The sequence below is a fragment of the Mus musculus genome, chromosome 9 (genome assembly GCF_000001635.26).
Source record: "Mus musculus strain C57BL/6J chromosome 9, GRCm38.p6 C57BL/6J".
In the NCBI taxonomy this organism is placed as follows: domain Eukaryota; kingdom Metazoa; phylum Chordata; class Mammalia; order Rodentia; family Muridae; genus Mus; species Mus musculus.
Genome location: NC_000075.6, coordinates 41,597,224 through 41,615,522, shown reverse-complemented (window position 1 = coordinate 41,615,522; position 18,299 = coordinate 41,597,224). Strand labels below are relative to the sequence as shown.

At 42.2% G+C, this 18,299-nt stretch overlaps 1 long non-coding RNA gene across 1 annotated transcript in view; it reads right to left on the bottom strand.

Annotated features, from left to right (window-relative positions):
• Positions 1 to 337: 337 nt before the first annotated feature.
• The window catches only part of Mir100hg (Mir100 Mirlet7a-2 Mir125b-1 cluster host gene), a 238,660-nt gene continuing 220,698 nt past the window's right edge, over positions 338 to 18,299 (bottom strand). Inside the window, exon 4 of the long non-coding RNA NR_131930.1 lies at positions 338 to 2,963. This is a non-coding gene — a long non-coding RNA (Mir100 Mirlet7a-2 Mir125b-1 cluster host gene). The remainder of the gene's footprint in view (positions 2,964 to 18,299) is intronic.

Below are 18,299 nucleotides of genomic sequence, written 5' to 3'. Positions count from 1 at the left end.
CGCTACACTCCTTAGGTGTTTTATTTGTAGGTTTTAAAGAAGTAAATAACAAAGAGGAGGCAGTAGGTCTTTCAAGTGATATAACGTGCCTGGTTTTCCAGGGAAACACTCCCTATTACGTGTGGTCAATTTCCATGGAACCAGCCATTTGGTGTAGTGAGAATTTTACCCATCCTGGAATCTCAAGTTAAAAAAAAAATCCATTGTAATATCAGTATATAGCTGTTTTATGTTTACTCCAGCTGTCTCTAGCCCTTTGCTATTTCAGCATTAAACTATTCCATGGCATTAAAAGATACATTCCCATCACAACAACAATAAAAATACAATGACTACATTTTACAAGAAAGATATTTTATTAAGAAATTCATAGGTATGATTCCGTTTTTAAAAAACAAATTAGAAGTGGAAGCCATGTTTTCCACTCCGGATAATCCTATGGATCCCTGCCTTCTTCCTCATTCAGGGTCAAGGTGTGGCATCGTTTTGCAGAAGACATCTGCCAGCTTTAAGCTGTGTGGGGTTTGTATTCTGTGTCTATCATAGGCACCTCCTTATTGCATCTGGGCTTCAAAAATAGAAGCTTAACTCAGAGGGAACTAGCCATGCAGTCTCCTAGCAGTAAGAACTGCAGTCTTCTGAGATACACAGAGGCTCCATCCTCAGCAACCGCCTTGTGGAGTTGTAGCCAGTCTCCTCAAATACCAACACAACGCCTGAACAAAGTAAACCCCACTCCAGGAGTGCCGAGCTCCCGCCATGGAAAATCTCTTAGTGTGCTACTGGAAAGAGAGAGAAGGAGATGTCATAGAGCCCCAGCCATGTCATCAACACTTGCCTTCAGACCTGTTTGAGGAGAGTGACTTACCACCTTGTTGATTCCTTATAGAACTTCGAAGGGTCACCAACAGCTTACTCTTGGCTGTTGAAATACCTTTTAATATCAAGTCCTGCGTATTATTGTTTCAAAGAAACCAAAACCTACACTTCTCCTTGTGGATAACAGCTCTGGTTTCTACAATTTTCCATCCCTAAACCGACTTGATCCTTTTTAATGGTGCTCATGCCCTCAATCAGGGCTGTGTAAACAATCCATATTACAAATTTCATGAAGACACATGTGAACATTTACCAGGCTTTGGGGAGACATTCCCCAGTTTAAAATATCTAGGTGGATTTTCTTTCTTGGAGCTTATCCGGTCCTAGTAACAGGCAGAGAAAATATTTCCCGTGCCTGTGAGTATTTGGGCCTTTCTTTGTGTGCCTCGATCTTTTCCTTCCATAAAGGAAAAGTGGCGTGCAGTACACTGGGGGCTGAGGGGGGTTTGCAGAAGAAAAATGATGTGAGCAGCAAAAGCCCTGTGGCTGGAGGATCAGATTCCAAGCAGAATTCATTCCTACACTTCCAGTCGTGTGAAAGCGGCAGCCGGTGTTCCTTTTCACTGTATCTGCTCACTTAATTGTTTCTGTCTGTTCATTTCATTCTTTGTGAAAACATTAGCCTAAGGGACATTGGAAGAATCAAAAGGTAGGTTTGAAGTTGAACAGGAAATGAACAGTGGTATTACTGCGGCATTAAAAGAAAAGCTGAGAGCCAGAAAGAAATAGGTACAATTTTAAATGCAACATGTCTGTTCTCTTGTTGTTGTTGGTGGTGGTAGTTTTTATTCTGTAAAAGTCAAGATTAAAAACAAAACAAAACCAAAAAAAACACTTCACAGGCCCTGTGTTTTTACACTGCTAGGCATCTAACAGATGATCTAAGGTATGTGCTAATGAATTTAGCTTATACACGATGAAAAATCAAGAGATTTTGAACTATTATGCAGGAATTTATAAAACCCTGGATGGATTTCCTGACTGCTATAATTATTTAATTCTTTCAGAATTATCCCTCTCCACCCCACAAACCTCCTCTTGCCAAAATTATCAAGATAATTAAGGAAGGAGTGGGAAGGTCAGAATCTCAACCATTTTGAATACCAAGCTGACCAAATAATTCTGGCTCTCTCTGCTTCATTTGTAATGGAATAGTACTTGCTTCTGCTTGGTGTCATGTATGTGCGAGCTGCATTTGATCTCTGGCAGGAGACAGTCTTCAGACGGAATGGGATTTGTCCTCACTCCGGTTGGCCACGCATACCGCAGCCAGTGCGGTTGAATCTTGCCTAGCACTGGTTATGCTAACTGCCACAGCGTTACCAACTGAAGATGGCGTATAGACATTGTCCATCTTCTTCCTGATCAGACACAAAAGAGGAGAGATTCAGACACCACCCTTTGAGGTCACAACTTAGGAGACTGCCCCTTTTACAACATTCTTCACCTTAACAAGGAAACCAAACAATTCCAGGAGGGCAAAGCAAGCCATCAGCAAACTTGTTTAAAATGGCCCAGCCGGATACAGACGTTTTAAGAGGTGAATAATGAGGTGGAAAATATCAGACTTGAAAAAATAAACAAAAGCCTAGGTGTTTAAACATACAAAAGTCATGAAACCATTTATTTTTGGAAGTACTTTGGATTCATTCAGGTGGCCGTAATGAGGACTAGCCCAATAATAAGTAAGAGCCCTTTCCTGCCTTTGAAGAACAATGGATTCGTCGTAGACTCCCATTTGTAAAAGAAACAATCCTGATTTTATATGTGATTATCTCATGAAAAGACTGCCACAGTTTGGAATTCTTTTGTTGGCACCGTATTTCACAGACATTGCACACCTGGAGAAATAATTTAATCAGTAGTTAGATTCAATTATTCATTGGTCATACACAGCACTCATCAGTTTTAGGAGCAGCAAGACACAGGAACTGTTGCTTATAAAAGGGGAAAAGCTGGCTCGGTTAGCTACCTTCATAGAGATCGTTCTCCGTGGAGAATGTAATCCTTCGGCGGTTTCTATTCCTGGAATGGACTCAGTATTTGTGGTGGCAGGGAGTGGGGGTGTAACACCAGTTATGGGTCTGAAATGGGAAAAGCAAAGCAAAGCAAATGGACAAATTGCACGTTAAATACATTGAAGGGAGGGGTTGTATTTTTACAGGTATCAATTATCAGCGTTACAAGTAATAAATAATGCTAAATAAAACATGTAACTAAACGGGCATTAAAGGGCCTTTACGTATATAGAAGACAAGAAAAGCTTTTTTCCCCCCTTCCTATGCTGCAGACTGCAGGCATTTCCCTCTGCCTCTGTCAAGTGCAATTCTTTCTTGATGAATGACAAGGCAGGATAATAGGCTGTGGTCACCATGGCAACCAGACAGCAGCCCTGTGTGCCTAGCATTTTTTTTTCATCTGAAAATGAAACCAGAAGCAAAGAAAAGCTGAAAATGTAACCAACAGATTAACTGATACAAAAAAAGAAGAAGAAGAAGAAAAGAAAGAAAGGAAGAAAAATAGGGACAAAAAGCGAAGTTAGATTACAAGCAATTAAATTACAGTGGCCCAGTCCTCCCCAGCCTCTCCCGGTCTCTCCCACACAACAACCGGATATTTCAAAACACTATTTGATGAACGTGAAAAAAAAATGTTTTGTTATGCTCTTTTTAAATCTCTTTTCTCCAAAAGGTTTTCTTTCTTTTTTAAAATCTAGAGATCACTGGGGTCCTCGACTCTGTTTTTGTTTTAAGTCAGTTAATTTCATTAAACATGGCAGTTCATTGAGCTTTATGTGTTGAGTTTGCTCTGGAATTTCTAAGTTCCTTTCCATGGTCCTTTCCTGGGACTCTCCAGAGACCATAGGCTGCATGTGCAACAGTTTTATCTGCGAGGGGCGGGGGGCGGGGGGGGGGAGGCTGGGAGACCTAGAGCTGAGCAGGAAGACAATTCCCTATTTGCCCCTGTGGTTGTATAGGCTCCAGACACTGGATGCTGGCTAACGAGCATTCCTCTTCCCTGGAGCTAAGAGAACACTACAGATCTGCTCCATCTCAGGGGAAGGTAGCCAGCCACTTCAGAGTGTTATGTATTCTGACTGTTTATTCCATCTCAAAAATCTTCATTGCAGTTTGTCTCAGAGATGTTTCCAGTCTCTACTAAACACACACACAAAAAAAGCAAGAAGGCAGACCTAAAGGAGTGTGCCCTGAGAGTGGTTGTACTTACATTGGATATTCGGTATAGGCTAAGAAATTTCAGCAGGTAGAGAGCAAACACCCCAGCAGGAGCTAAGTCTTGTAACTTCAGAAGATGAAGCACAAATTAAACACATCTTGGGACCAAGATATTTGGTATGAGTCCTATCTCAGCCCTTCCTTTGGTGATATGATAGTGCATATCAGGGCTTAGCATCAAAGAGCCAGTTACTAACTTCTCTGACCTACTGCATTTTTTTTTAAATCTCTAAACAGGGCAAAGCGCACCTACTCTACAGGAATTCGAGGGCTTCTGAGCTCATGAGATTCTTCCTTCTTGTGATCAGAACATGGACATAGCTGTGTCATGTATGTTTGTGCTGTGTGTATGAAAGAGAGAGTGCACACACCTGTTTCGGAAGGATGTGGATTAAATAGGTTATCCCACATGGGGTACTTTGAAGATATGAAGTCACTTATGAAAAGGCAAGTTGATCACCCAGAGATGGCACAAAACTGTCTGAGTCCTAAGACCTGACTCCCCCACCTGTCCTAGGCCACAGAAAATGACTGATCAGCTCTGGACCCCTCATTTGGGACCTTTCCCTTGATGGAAATGAAGGCTGAAATAAAGAACGAGGCCCTCAGAGCAGTTGACAGATGTTAGCTAAAGCACCAGGCATCCGGATACTGACAAGTGTCCAAAATGTGCCGGTGCCGTCCTCCAAAAATTTCCCCCTCACATGCCCAGTGGTTGCACTGGCCACCCACAGCAAGGCCTAATAAATCCTTCCTTTGTCCTCATTTCCCCAACACACACAAATACAAAGTAAACAGTTGGATCAAAGCTTTTAATGTGCTTTGTACTGTTTTATTTGAAAAGATCAGGTCTGATATTTGAGAGGAAGGGTCCATCTGGCTGGGCTGAGCTCAAGAAGCCTCAGACAAATTGTAAACAAGACCAGGGCACAAAGTCTTTGCGGCCCACAGCCTGCTGCTGCCACTTCAGAGCTGACTCTTCTGTGAGCTGGGTTTCCCTGAGCTCATGCAAAGGGGGCTCAGGAGGGCGGAAATGAGCCCTCTCCATTTCTAGCTCACATATTGCATGATACTACTATGGCTGGCTGTTTTTTTCTGAACTTCTATATGCCTAAAATGATGTCTGTCAAAAGGTTCAGAGTTTGTAGTAGGAACAATTCTATGATTTACACCCCATTAAAAACTATAATTGTTCAAAGAAACCCTTTAATAATGAGAGTTAAAAAAAAATCTGAGGAATAAGGAGGAAGGGATAGGAATAATTGCTTTATTAAGTGTGATGTATTCCTAAGGAAGTTTTTCATTATTTACCACTTTTGGAACACCTGGGAGCACACTTACCTCATCTTTTTCCTGGACAAAAAATAAATAAAAAAATTATCACATTCAGTGTTCTCACTAGCCATGTGTCTCTCTGCAGCGAGCACCCTGCAGATGGGTCGTGGTCAGCTTATTGCATTGGCACATCCTCAGGTCTTAACAGAATGCTTGGCTCATAGTGGACACTTAAAAATGTCTGCCCATAAAACACATGAGCTATGGAATGATACTGTAGAGTCTGCCTTCAGACTGTAGTATTCCTACCAACTCCTGATAGCAGGCAACTTCACTTTCTGAGCTTGAGTTCCCTTCCATGAAACTACCCCACCGTGTGTGTGTGTGTGTGTGTGTGTGTGTGTGTGTGTGTGTGTGTGTGTTATCACACGTGTGTATATGCGCACGTACCTGTTACTATGCATGTCCATATGTATACAGATGACAACTTTAGGTGATGTTCCTCGGGCACTATCCTTCTAGTTTTGCTTTTGAGACAGGTTTCCCTATGACTTGGAGTGCGCCAATTAAGCAAAGCTACTTCACCAGGGTACCTTAGGATCCATCCCGTATCTGTCTCCCATCGTTAGAATTAAGCGAGTGTGCCACTGTGCCCAACTCTTTCACTTGGGTTCTGGGATCAAATGCAAAGTCTCCTACAAAAACTCAGTCTCCCTGGACCCAGGAAGAAAAGTCTTAGCTAGATTGTTGTGGGTCCTAAACAAGACACATGTGAAATGTGGGTGGGTCTACAATGGCTACTTGTTTTATTTTTTTTTAACTCAATGTCTTTCAGTGACATTTTGGATGAATTGCTTCCATGCCAAAAGATTTTTTTTCTGAGTCCCTGGAGGCACATGTGGAGCTGGGAGAGAAATGATAAGTCCACAGAAGTCTCACTCCCCCAGTGTTGTAATGTGAACCTATTGTGATGAGCAGAGACACAGAAAAGCAAATGTTGTCTTTGTCTAGAATGGGGAAGGTGGGACATGGTGGGAAACAGAACAGAAAATGAACATAGAAGCATGGCATTGCAAGGGCTAAGGGACCAAACATAGATGTGTGATGTTCAGACATAGTCAAGGGATGACGTTCTATGTTTGAGCATCTGGTGAATAGACCATAGATGGCAAATTGATGTACACAGTACTAGCTGGTATCAAAGATAGAACTGACATTTGGGCATTTATTGAGCAGCTATTGCATATGAGACAATGAATATATATATGTGTGTATATATATATATATTCATAAGTATATATGTGTGTATACATATATATTTATTATCTAATATATATGAGTATATATCCATATATAAAAATATTGATATATGTAATATATCATATATACTCATTATATAGAATTTATATATATACACATATATACATGTATATTTATATATGTGTGTACATATTGATATACACTTATATACATATATGTAAATTCATATATGTGTATGTTTATATATGAATGTTCATATATATATATACATATACAAATTCATACACACACATACACACATCTTGGCTTAGACTGTTGTCTCAGGCCCTAGTGGAACTGTTGGCATTTCTACCCAGCTGCTTTTGCTTACTGGCTCCATGACAAAGCATACTTCTTAAAACTTCTTGTGGCTGCTTCCTCATCTGTATCCAAGAGGTCACTAATGTCTGTGGTCATGGACTTACTCTGTGCATACAACATTTGGAAGGCTGGAGAGGTGACTTGGTGGCTAAAAGCCCTCTATGTCAAAGCAAGAGTTGCTGAGCCCAAGCCCCCAGCATTCATGACCAGCTGGCCATGACTGCACAAGCCTGCAACTGTAGCTTTTGGAGGGGAGGAGGTAAGACAGGTGGATCTTGGGAGCTTGCTGGCCAGGTGAAATGGCAATCTGGCTTAGTGATCCACTTTGTGGCAAAAAAGAAAATGGGAAACACTAGAAGTCTCCCTCCATCATCCTTCAGCTTCTGTCTTCAAATCATGGGTGTTTATACCTGCACACAAGCATACATATGCAACATAACACACACACACACACACACACACACAATCTCATGGCATATATGAACAGCAAGGATTCATTAGGTTGTTACTGCTGCAGTGAAATTTTTCACTTACTCATTCTTTTTAAAAGTGAAAGAGTCGATGAACCAAATGTCAGTTCCATCTTGGACAGAAAAGAGTGAGGTTTGGAAATCCATTCCGTCACTTACAAGTTTTATTGTTCTCTTCTGAAAATAGAAGTCAGGAGTCCCAGCTCTAAAAGATGGATGAGGAGCCAACCATTTATTTCAAGAGGTCAGGACTAAACCAACAGTGATCATGCAAATGCCAAGTCTTTAACTGAAGGCAAAGTGCTTGTCATATAAACACCAGGACTTGGTCTATAGCCATACTATCCCAAACACTGGATGTCCCCCACAACCAGGGATCAATGAAAACATGTGTGCTGGAGGTCACATGATCAACACGGCCTTCCCACCTCCACCTGTCCAGTCCTCTCTAATTTGCAAGCCAGCTACAGGAGACTACTCCTCCACCCGGACATGAACCATTTCCAGATACCAATTCCAGCTCTCTTAGATAGCAGGCTGTTTCTGCTTTGAATTATAATCATATAGTCTCCACTTTTTATCCTCCACATGGTGACAAGTTCCTCCTTTGAGACCATAGTTCCATTTTGCTCCTGTTTCCTGTTTCTAGTACCATCATCACCATCATAGTGTGTGTGTGTGTGTGTGTGTGTGTGTGTGTGTGTGTGTGTTTGACACCTATGTGGAATAAAACATGCATAAAGGAAGGAAGGAATGGAAAAGCTAATTTATCTGTCTTTCCTATAGTCAGGCTTGGTTTTATAATGAGACCAAGCTGACCATAAAGGTTAGCATTGGTAATAGTGACTGTGAGTTAGCACTTATCAATACTATGAGCCAAGAATGAACCAAGACCTAGCAGGGTGAGGCAGTGGTGAATGAAAGACTCATATCTGCACAATCACCATCACTCCCACCACCACCACCACTGAGCCCAAATAGCCCGTTCATGGAACACGCATTTGTCAAGTCCCAGCCCAAATATATAACTGCAAACCATGAATGATAGAGGAAAAGACATTACCTCAAGTTGTGGGAAGACAAACAAAGGGAGAAGATCTAATTGGGGGCAGGTCATGGAAGACTTCCTTGGGGAACTGATGTTTCAATTCAGATCTGAAATGATGATAGCAGTGACTTACGGAGAGTGCCGAGGCTTGATGGCAGAGGACTGAACAGAGTGGCCATTAGCGGCATCGCACCCTGCAATCCGTTTCTAAGACTGTGTGCAGATGAACAGTGGACTGCCATCCATGCTAATAATTCTGAATGTGTGTCAAAGAAAGGGGAGGCAAGCCATTAGAGGAATGGTTGAGAGAAGAAAGTGATAAAGGAGGAGAGAGATAAGACATGCCGGTGGGGGTGAGGAACAGCGCAATGAATTAATAATAAGCCTGAGTATGTAGAGAGAGAGAGAAAAAAAAAGTAAAAATGAGGTGACGTTGAGGATGTCATTAGTTTCCCTTGTGGACATGACAAATAAACCCTTTAAACCTTTATCTGTGACTATTTTGCTTTTGCAGTTTAACTTTCTGCATTAGAACTTGAGAAAAGAAAATCCTTGTGTGCTTCCATGTGACAAGGCACATCTGTATCCACACCCTGAGCCAATGTGAGATCATTGGCCCTAGGGGGCAAGGAAGGATTGGAGTCCAATGAGTAACAAAGGTTAGATGGGACCAAAGGTCAGAGGTGAGGCCAATGCCTTGGTGTCTTAGGCTCCAGCTAGATTCGGTTTATAAGCACAGTTGTCCTTGCACTTGTGCAAATAACCTGGATTGTGGGATGTGCTTGGACAAGAAGAAGGCAGGTAGAGTTGTGTTCATAGTTGCTAGGGTCCTTTTCCAGTAATTAATAGCTTAAGAATTAAAAATGGAGACTGAGAAGGCACAGCAAGAGTACAGAAACAGTCCACTAAGAGTTTCATATGCCTGGTGAGCTGTTTATAGAGTGGTATTCTGGGCTCTGGGAGACTTCGGGTATGCTTCAGAGACTCTGGTTATAACTGGATTCCCCCAGGTGATTTGAATGAATTTGTCTAGCTTTGCTGGCACAATAACGCACGGATGCCTACAGCAGAGAGAATTTCTGCTTGGCTATACCTGTGCATTTAGACTCCAGTGGGCTTGGACTTGAAGACGGTAAGAGTAAGGGGGACGTGCTGAGTATCTAGATGAACAAGAATGTAGAATGGAGAGCGCAGAAGCTTCGTGAACAAAAGAGGGGCATTGTCTGCTTAGGAGGTTCTCAGAGCGAAATGGTGTTAGGAAACACGAATAAAAGTGATTTACCCAGGCTCCTCCTCTCACCTTCGCACGTCTTCCAGTGTGTCAAAAGATCTGTCTTGGGAGACTGCTTCTCTAAGCTGTTAAGTCTTTTCAGTCTGTGAGGTTCCTTTATTAAAGCATTAATACCCATGGGAGGAACCCACCTTATTAAATAATATCTTAAAAAAGGATTAATCCATCAGTTATTCTCTTGTAGGTACAGAGAGGCATCCTGAGGCCCTAAAGGGAGGAGGCATGGGAGAACAGAGGGTTGGGCAGAGGCTCAGGGGTAAGGAGACAGAGAAACCGGGGCAAATCCCCTCCAAGTTCACTGCCTCTGTTGGCTCCTGAAAAGCAGCTCCCATCCTGATGTAAAGTGGCCATGTGCACAAATGTTTTATCACAAAGAAGTGGTGTGTGTCAATTACACAATAAAAATATGCCATATTAAGGACATTGATTCTTTAGTATTCATGCAACTTCACAAGGCTGGATATTTAGTCAGATGCAAGAAAAGGAAAAGCTATTAATCAGATGAATGTGGCTGATGTATACATAGAGCTACTTAGGGAACATGTGGCTGCCTCACTTACCACCTACTGCTGAGAATGGGCTGCCGCTGGCACTGAAGCCAAATGCAGATTGGCAAATGAGAGTTCATTAATGCTTTGATTCTAAGCTTCCTCTGCCTCATTCTCTCTCTCTCTCTCTCTCTCTCTCTCTCTCTCTCTCTCTGTGTGTGTGTGTGTGTGTGTGTGTGTGTGTATGTGTGTGTGTGTGTGTGTGTGTGTGTTTTCTCCCTCCCTTTATTGCTCTTTCACACACTCTGTTCACAGATACACACACAAGCTGGAAGGAGGACATGTTTACTCAGTGGAGAATAAGCCAGTCACCCTGGCTAAGTATTCTAGGAGGCGTGGGTTGAAAATGAAGACCAGCTCCCATGCAAAATATACAGATGTCTGTTTACAATGACTTAGTTTTGTAAGGACTTTTAAAGTTTTCAGAACCTATTTCTAAAATATCCATGACATTGGGTCAATGAGGATGATCCTTTGACCTCTGGAGTTTGGGTAGCACTTAACAAACCTATATTCCCTCTGGTGTTTTAAATGAGACATGTCCCAAGTAGGCTCAGGCCCTTCAACATTTGGCCTCCAATGGGTGGCCCAGTTGGGAAAGTTCGGCTTTGCTTGGGAAGTACTTCATTAGATGCGAACACTGAGGCTTTAGCCCTTCTCCACTTCCAGTTTACTTTCTGCTTCTTGTTTATGATAGAGGATATGGTCTCTTGGCTTCCTGCTGCCATGTCTGCTGCTTGCTGTCGTGCTTCCCCACTGTGTTGGACACTTAACTCTTCTGGAGTCATGGTCTAAATGAACTGTCATCTGTGAGTTATCTTGGGCATGGCTTTTTTTTTTTTTTTAATCTCAGCAAAGAAGTAATGAAAACTGACAAAGGCCTCTTCTCCAAAGGCCAGTAGAAGGCTTCTGTGATCCATCTTGGAGAGGATGTCTCAAAATTATCTCAACTTGTTGGGTTGGCATGAAGCTTTTCTTCATCTACACTTAGATGAAGTCCGTTTTTGTTTTGCTTTCTTGAAACCAGATCTCTTTATGTTGCTTAAGCTGGTCTTAAATTCATGACATTCCTCCTGAATCAACCTCATAAAAGCTAAGATTACAGGTGTGAGTCACACAGCTGGCATGGAGGTGTGTGTCTTAAAAGACATTGAAATTTTTCAAACCATGAAGACACCATTTTCTGCCATCACAGGACTTTACAGTGGACTACTGTGACCCTGGTACTCAGTCAAGTTCAATCCCTATATAAGCCAAGTCATTTCTACTGTACAGAGACTTGTCTGTGCTCATTATATACTGTGATATTAACTAGGAGCCTCAGAGGAAGAGTCATTGTTTAAAAGAAGCGAGGGTTGCCATGCATAGGTCCACACTGCATTTCCGTGTGTGCATCATAGATGTATCTATTTAGCTAGATGGTTGAACAGCAAAGCATCTCTGCTATTACAGGGAATGAACATTCAACTGAAGTGGATGTGTTTTCTCAGGAATAGAAAGACAGCTCAAAGACAGTGCATGTCTTCTCCACCCAGTGACTCTTGTGCACATGTGTTTTAATGCACTTGACATAATTATGTACAAGAACAGTTGGGATGGAGTCAGAGGTAACAGTCTTCTAGAGCGTCTGGAGCCATTTTGATTTGACTTTGGAATGGAAAATTTACCATCTATGCTGGCTCAGCACATTCATGATATTCACTTGCTAGGAAAGGCACCGGGCAGCCATCCTTCAGGTAGACTCTCAAATTTCATCTTTTACCATCCTTTACACATTTCTTCTCTTTTCAGGCAGGTGGAACCTACAGCATTAATTTTCTTGGCACTGGATGTTTCTTAGGACCTGCATGTCTTTGCATGCCTGTTTCTTCTCATAGGGTGAGCACTTTGGGGACTAAGTTACATATTATTTGTTGTTGGTGTCCCAGGACAGAGTCAGCCCTCACTTAATGTTTATTGAATGAGTTAAATACAAAGTATGCAACAAATATTTGAAATACTACAGAGCCAGTTGGTTCTATAATTTTTTTAAACTTTTGGTTTAACACAAACTGCTATATTACTTTGGACAAGCAAGTAAGTAGCTATTTATGAACCTGTCTTATACATAATTCTATGCAGTGTATTACAATGATGTGAACTGATTGCCTTAGTCTAGTTTGGATGAAAGATGTTCCTTGATGATATTCCTTCAAATACTCTGTGTGCCAGTCAAATCACTAAAGCCTTGACTTTTACAACAGTAGTTTGGGGACCAAACCATAGGACCCATTAAGAAAAGATTGAATCCAGATTTGCGGTTGTTAATCTATTCATTTGGTTTGTCCTGATGGGATATGATAAAGCAGACAGAGCATCATGGAGGCTAAGAGACAGAGACTTCAAGGGATTAGAAAGATAGTAAAACTGGCACACTGAGGATTTCTTTCCCTTGGATCCTTATTGTACTTATTTCTGGAAATGTGCATAAAATATTAATCCCTGCTCTGCAGATTTCCAGTCATCATCACGAGTAGTAAATTTAGGGGAGAAGAACATCGTCAATGTGTAGAATGAAGTCGGAAGTTGTTTTACTGCAGTTGGTAAAACCTGGGGACACACTGCACCTTGATTATTACGTTTAGTAAGCTAAAAGCCAACGATGGGGTCATAGTTTTAAAAAATTCATTGCAAACATAGGACAGAATTCAAGAGGAAGCATTTACATCTTTAGTCTTCTTTTAGTGGAATCCTAAATTCATCTTAGTTTTATGTACACAGCCAATAGCAAGCTGGACTCAAGATTAAGATTAAAGTCATAGATTTATGACTTTAAAATAATTTTGGGTTTATGTGTGTGGCGAGCATGTGTTTGGTGGGAAAGTGTGGCTGCATGTGTGTACGAGTGTGCATGCCATCGGTGTGAAGGCTAGAAGTTAGCATTGGGTGTCTTCTGTAATCACCCTCCAGTGTATTTCATGAGGCAGTTTCTCTCTCACCCAGATCTAGCTGTCTCTGCTAGTCTTGCTGAACTTCTTACCCATGGAACCCCAGTCTCTGCCTGTAAAGAGAGTGTTGTGTGGGAGGTGTGAGTAGGGTACCACACTCACCTGGCTTGTATGTGGTGCTGGAAATCTGAACCCTGGCCTGAAGGCTTGCTCAGCAAGTATTTTATCCACTGAAACATCTCCCCAGCTCTCTGTTTTGTTCTTTCCTTTTTCTTTCTTTCTTCCTTTCTTTCTTCCTTTCTTCCTTCCTTCCTTCCTTCCTTCCTTCCTTCCTTTCTTTCTTTCTTTCTTTCTTTCTTTCTTTCTTTCTTTCTTTCTCTCTCTCTCTCTCTCTCTTTCTTTCTTTCTTTCTTTCTTTTGTTCTTTCTTCCTTCCTTCCTTCCTTCCTTCCTTCATTTCTTTCTCTTTTTCTTTCTTTCTTCTTTTTTTCCTTTCTTGTTTTTCAGCAATGTGAAAAGATCAAGACATTTTATCTTAATTCTGTGACCTTAGGATTCAAAGATTAAAAACAAATTATCCAAGATCCCTGCTAGAGTCAGGAGAGTAAAGAGTTCAAATGTAGTCTTGTATACTTCATGTTGTCAACTCTTTCCTCCAGTACCCCATTTATCAAGATGAGATAGTAGCTGTGGATGTTATACATGCATGGTAATGGATAAGAGTAGGTTACCCTGAGCTTGGGAGTCAATTGTAGTGGATACTGTGGGAACAGTTTGTGCCTCTGTGTGTGTGTGTGTGTGTGTGTGTGTGTGTGTGTGTGTGTGTGTGTGTGTGTGTGCATCTGTGAGTAGGTGTCTTAGAGTTAGCCACTGGCCCATATCTGGTTCTAGCCATTCTGATACATAAAGATTTAGAAAAATTCATAGAACTCTTGATAGCTGATAACCATGCATCTGAGAGTGGTGGCTCACATCAGCGATCCCTATACGTGAGGGATTGTGTCAGGGCTACTGTGAGTTCAATCCAGCTTCTCTCAAAACCCAAAAAACAAACAAAAGAGTCCTAGAAATCGGAGTCATGGAAGAAGGTTAAAGGAACAGCCATTGTTTATCCTACTGAAGAGACATTCAGAGAGAACAAAATGAGGGTTTTGAATTGGAGCAGCAGTTCCCAGCATGTCCTGCCAGGATCTGCAGCGGCAGCCTGGCAACCTGTGAGAAATGCCAGCCCAGTCTCTCTCCCAAATGTACTGAATGAAAAGGTCTGGGTGGGGCCAGGCAGCCAGTGTCTAGCTGCCCTACAAGGTCACTTCCTGAACCTGAGTGTCGGTTGTGAGGAGCTTGATGTAGTGAGACCCTGAGTGTGACCAGTGCAGACCTTTGGAAGGGAAGAAGGGACTCCATGGGTCTGACAGTGCTCCCTCACCCCCCCCCCACTTAGGTACTAGGGAGCAAAATGACATGTGCAAAGGAATTCAAACAAAAGGTCAGCTTAGGCTCCATCTCAGGAAGTCTTCCTCTTCCTTTTCTTCCTCCTTCCCTTCTTTCCCCTCCCCCTTTTTTCTCTTTTCATGTTTTTCTCTCAAATAAAATTCAGGCAGAGACAGACGATTCTCTCTACATGTGCTGGTATGATGATAGGACATATTTACATAGTAAAAAAGGTGACCTCTCAAGAGAGCAGTAGCACAACAAGAAATGAAGCCACGCAGACACCACACCCAAAGAGTTGTAGCTTTTTGCTGTGTGTTAGTGTGAAGTCCTGGAGAGCTCACCTGCAACTACAGCTCCAGGAGAACCGATGACTTCTGGCTTCTGTGGGCAGCAGGCACAGGCACTCGTGTGGTGCACACATACATGCAGGCATTCACACATACACATAAAATCATAAATGGATACATCTTTTCTTAAAAGAAAGAGAAAATAAGGGAGGGAGAAAGACAGGAAAAGACAGAGACGGGGAGAGGGAAGGAAGGAAGGGAAAGAGAGAGAGGGAGGGAGGGAGGAAGGGAGGGAGGGAGGGAGGGAAGGAGGGAGAATGAATAACACTAGCAAACAGGAGAAGCAAGTTGCCAAGTCTCAACCCAGGAAGAGCAAGAAAAAAACATGGAACAGGGTTTTTGAAGCTTCTAGATTCTGCTGTCACCTGATAGCCTAGGCAGACCCCCTGGAGACTTGCAAGAATTTCATCCTCTGGGGCCAGACTGTGTAAGGGCTTTTTTCATGGTGTTCAAATTATTTAGAGAATCTGAAGTCAGTTGAAATACCTTCTCATGAGCTCCCTTGAGCACTCTGTAACTAAATCACTTGGGTAGGTACCAGACCCCAGCCACCTTCCACCACTCCCTCCACTCATATGCACAATCTTCACTCACAGAGAAACTAGAAAGATGTATTTTGAGGTCAGATAGACTGTTACTCGAGTTTTTTTTTTCCTTGAGGGCATAAGAATCCTGGTGCCACTTGCTCTAAAATTCCTCTTTCACAAAGGACTATTTATTAACCTCAACAAGAGAACAAGAGAGAGGCAGGTACAGTTACTAAACACATCTAGAATTGTGGTGGCTGACTCCATTCCTCAAAGATGGAATTTTTCCCTCTTTTAGTTAGCTGAAGCAAAGTGCTGATCCAACCAGCTTGCACTTGCCACTTTCAGAATATATAAGATGTGTCTTTCCAGGCCCAGGGAAGGGACGATGCAGGAAGGCACATCATTTTCTCTTAAAATAGCTGAAGGATATGTATGTAATTGCTTATGCACACACACACACACACACTTGAAATGATTTTTCTGATACAATTTTATGGTGCAATATTATCTGGAGCTATAACTTGAACAAGTCACTTACATTTTGCTTCTATGGGGTAAATTTGAGTGAATCTGGTGAATTAGAAAACTTAGAGAAATATTTAACATAGCCAACCTACTTATTTTGGGGAAAAGGCTGGGACATAGAGAGATACAACGCCCAGTCAGCAAGACGCTTGCCTGTCATAAAGGAAGAGCCGAGTTTAGTCTGCATGGCACACATTTTAAAAGCCAGGCATAGTGATAAATATTTCTCATTCCGGCTGTGCGGAGAGGGAGACAGGTGAATCTGTGTGGCTTGCTGGCAGAAGTCTACCCTAGCTGGCATGCTCCAGACCAGGGAGAGACCACATCTAAGAAAGACGAAAAGACAAACTGTGCTTGAGAAATGATACTCACGGTGTCCTAGGGCCTCCACGCACAGACTGCATGGGGGGGGGGTACCATCACAGACCAGTGTACCTGGTCACATGCATACGCACAATAAAGTGAAAGAAAATACTTTGAATTTGACCGGAACCTAAGGATAAAGAAATGGTTGTTCTGCAGGGGCATGTATAAAGTATAACACAGAGTCCTGTAGTACTCATGTAGTAAGGTAGTAGGGGGTTGATAATGTTAAATGTTGCAAAAATGAATATTAATCTTTAATCATAGAAATGTAAAACTTGGCCACCGTTGCTCAACTTTCTCTTTGTGAATGCATTTCTTCTACAAAACTGCATCTAGTTCAGAGAAGCAGATTCCAGGGCCCAGGGAGACACACAGGTGTGAAGCCCACAAGGATGATAAAGGGGTTAGTGTTGGCACTGTGGGTCAAGTGCTAAGCATGTGTCACCCGATGAAGAGAAGACCCTGGAAGGGATGTCCTGCTTTCTCTTTAAATATCTGAAGGATAGACAAACAGAAAGGTGATCAGATGTGTTATCTGAGGGCATATGGAGGAGGTCTTTGTGGTTCAATTGAGGGAACATGTATTTTAACCATCTGGGCTGGGATTTCTGAGCAGGGATGTGAGTGTGGGTAGCTTCCTCACCACTGAAAGTTTGTGAGCCTGGAATTAAAGGGAAATTTGGCCAAATCATCCACGTAGTTAGTTCTGAAAGCCACATTCACTTTTCTAATGTTTACAAGTGTCTGTAAAGTATGTGTGTGTGGCAGGGGTGGGGGGTGGTATTACTATTAAAATTTTTGCAAAATAAATATGTCAACTACTGTGTTTCCCATTTTATGTAAAAGCTGAGTCAAGTTCAAAATGCTGTGAAAAAAAAATAGTTACTGATAAGTGGACTCGTCTGTTTTCAGTAATTGTGCCAGCAATTACTTTAGGAAGAAAGGTGGTTTCTTTGCCTCACAGGTTTGGAAGCTAGAGGCTCCTATAACACACTGTAGGCTCTTAGGGGGACCTTCTCTTGGCTGCAGCACTTTCTGGCAGAAGCATGGGGGAGGGGGAGGTGAACACCTGAAACAGTAGGAGAGATTAGGTAGACTCAGGCTCTGGCTTTTGTTATAATCTTTTGAGAACTAATCAGGCTTCCACAAGAAAAACCTTCTTCCTTCTAAAGGCACATCCCCCCAATAGCTTAAGATATTCACATCTTAAAAGTTCCAAACCACAGAACCCCCAAGGTCACCTTGGGGGACACATGAACCCTGGGAGAAAAAAGAAACATATTCAAACTACAGTAATACAATTGAACCTAGAACTGAGGGCCTTACAGTCATGAAAATGACATTGTCAACACCTTTAGGCCTTCATGGTCCATCATAGGACTGGAAATTCTCCCCACTAAGGGGTGAGATAGTTGATTGATTCAAGTTTGTCAAGTACCATCTAAATTCCTAACCCATTGTTCTCTAACCGTGGTAGTGTTTTGTGAGTTCATGTGCCCATGGCACTTTCTGGTAAAGCAAGAAGCTGAAGAGGATTCTGCTCTTGGGGTGTGTATGATACGGTGATGACGCTGGCGTTGGCTGTGTCACGCTTTCCCACTAGTTAGCACACTCTGGTAAGAGTTAAGAACATCTGCAGGGCCCAAGAAATGCTCATGGGCTGGAGTATGTATCATAGTGCAACTGGCCTTTTGTTAACTTTATTTCAGCGCTAGGACACTATGGTTTCGATGCTCCCACCCTCTGCCTGGCACCTGGCTCCATGGAGCATTAGAAACACATTCACAATCCCCATGGCAAGTGG